General features: G+C 66.2%; 1 non-coding gene across 1 annotated transcript in view; it reads right to left on the minus strand.

Annotated features, from left to right (window-relative positions):
* Positions 1 to 243, minus strand: part of LOC147126109 (18S ribosomal RNA) — a 1,891-nt gene extending 1,648 nt beyond the window's left edge. The window contains exon 1 of the ribosomal RNA XR_015085056.1: positions 1 to 243. This exon is cut by the window's left edge and continues 1,648 nt beyond it. This is a non-coding gene — a ribosomal RNA (18S ribosomal RNA).
* Between the last annotated feature and the right edge of the window lie 2,257 nt (positions 244 to 2,500).

The following is a 2,500-nucleotide window of genomic DNA, read 5'->3' on the forward strand; positions in this document are numbered from 1 at the left end:
GCGGGGCCGGGCCCGCGTGGGTTTTGGGTCTGATAAATGCGCGCGTCCCCGGGGGTCGGCGCTCGTCTGCATGTATTAGCTCTAGAATTGCCACAGTTATCCAAGTAACGGCTGGAGCGATCAAAGGAACCATAACTGATTTAATGAGCCGTTCGCAGTTTCACTGTACGGGCCGTGTGTACTTAGACTTGCATGGCTTAATCTTTGAGACAAGCATATGCTACTGGCAGGATCAACCAGGTAGCCTCGGGCCGGGAGGGAGCGGCGGGCCACCCCCGCGGCGGTTCGCCCGCGCCGGCGTCGGGCCCCGCCCGGAACGGGGCAGGGGCCGCGCGCGGACGCCCGCTCGCGTGGGGGAGGGCGCGCGCCGTCCCTTCGGTAGGTGGGCTGGAGCCGCCTTAGCGGGCGTAGGACGGGGGCCTCCTCGCGGGAAGCCCCGCCGCCGCCGCGCTAGGGGAAAGGGTTTGAGAAACGATGCGTTAGCCGGAAGGCCCGCCGGCAAGGCGACCGTCCCGCTGCTGGGGCGGGGAGGGGCCGCGGACGAGCGGCGGGCTCCGTGGTAGGACCGCTGAGATCGGTGGGTCGCCTCGGCCTCGCTGCCGTACGGTCGCGCCGGGGTTGGCCGCGGGCCAAGCTCGCGAAGTAGCCCCGGCGCTGGAGAGCGACCCGCTGGCCGGAGGAACCGTCCGCCCGAGCGACCGGCGCGAGGCCGGTGCCGGCGGGGGCCCTCCGATGGCGGGTCATGGTTGCCGATCGGTCGGTGGGGGAATGGAGGTGCGGTGCGTGGTGAGGAGCTCCGGGCGGGGTGGGCCTTCGCCCGGCCCGCGGAGTCCGATTGAGCGCCGCCCGGGTCGGGCGGGCCCGCTCCGTTGAGCGCACGGAGGTTGAGATAGAAAATATTGCAACACGCGGAGCTCCAGGCGGGGGGGCCCTCGCCCGGCCCGCGGAGTCCGATTGAACACCCCCCAGGTCGGGCGGGCTCGCTCTGTTGAGCGCACGGAGGTTGACATAGAAAATATTGCAACACGCGGAGCTCCAGGCGGGGGGGGCCCTCGCCCGGCCCGCGGAGTCCGATTGAACACCCCCCAGGTCGGGCGGGCTCGCTCTGTTGAGCGCACGGAGGTTGAGATAGAAAATATTGCAACACGCGGAGCTCCAGGCGGGGGGGGCCCTCGCCCGGCCCGCGGAGTCCGATTGAACACCCCCCAGGTCGGGCGGGCTCGCTCTGTTGAGCGCACGGAGGTTGAGATAGAAAATATTGCAACACGCGGAGCTCCAGGCGGGGGGGGGCCCTCGCCCGGCCCGCGGAGTCCGATTGAACACCCCCCAGGTCGGGCGGGCTCGCTCTGTTGAGCGCACGGAGGTTGACATAGAAAATATTGCAACACGCGGAGCTCCAGGCGGGGGGGGCCCTCGCCCGGCCCGCGGAGTCCGATTGAACACCCCCCAGGTCGGGCGGGCTCGCTCTGTTGAGCGCACGGAGGTTGAGATAGAAAATATTGCAACACGCGGTGCTCCAGGCGGGGGGGGCCCTCGCCCGGCCCGCGGAGTCCGATTGAACACCCCCCAGGTCGGGCAGGCTCGCTCTGTTGAGCGCATGGAGGTTGACATAGAAAATAATCCAACACGCGGAGCTCCAGGCGGGGGGGCCCTCGCCCGGCCCGCGGAGTCCGATTGAACACCCCCCAGGTCGGGCAGGCTCGCTCTGTTGAGCGCATGGAGGTTGACATAGAAAATAATCCAACACGCGGAGCTCCAGGCGGGGGGGCCCTCGCCCGGCCCGCGGAGTCCGATTGAACACCCCCCAGGTCGGGCAGGCTCGCTCTGTTGAGCGCATGGAGGTTGACATAGAAAATAATCCAACACGTGGAGCTCCAGGCGGGGGGGCCCTCGCCCGGCCCGCGGAGTCCGATTGAACACCCCCCAGGTCGGGCAGGCTCGCTCTGTTGAGCGCATGGAGGTTGACATAGAAAATAATCCAACACGTGGAGCTCCAGGCGGGGGGGCCCTCGCCCGGCCCGCGGAGTCCGATTGAACACCCCCCAGGTCGGGCAGGCTCGCTCTGTTGAGCGCATGGAGGTTGACATAGAAAATAATCCAACACGTGGAGCTCCAGGCGGGGGGGCCCTCTCCCCCCCCGGTGAGTCCGCTCACAGTGCCCCTATGTCGGGCAGGCTCATTGCATTGTGCGCATGGAGGTTGACTTAGAAAATATTTGAGAGTGACATGAGCTCCAGGCAGACACCGACTCATCGCCCGTGGGGTGTCCGACGAGCCCTCACCAATCTTGGATTAATGTTTGGCGAGGCTCCCCTGATCAGCTCTGGAGGTGGCAAGTTCTGAAAAAGTGGTTTCTGAAAATGTGCCCCTTGTATTTTGTGAAACCAGGGGTAACCTAGCGAGTAGGCAAACTCATCCCCTGACTGGGGGGATCAACTTTTACCTACTACAGCGCCCCTAATGGCCAAAAGTGGTACTGCTCCCCCTGGTAGCCTAACCC

Source organism: Filicampus tigris, unplaced genomic scaffold, assembly GCF_054856515.1.
Source record: "Filicampus tigris isolate MCC_2025a unplaced genomic scaffold, RoL_Ftig_1.0 HiC_scaffold_26, whole genome shotgun sequence".
Lineage (NCBI taxonomy): Eukaryota > Metazoa > Chordata > Actinopteri > Syngnathiformes > Syngnathidae > Filicampus > Filicampus tigris.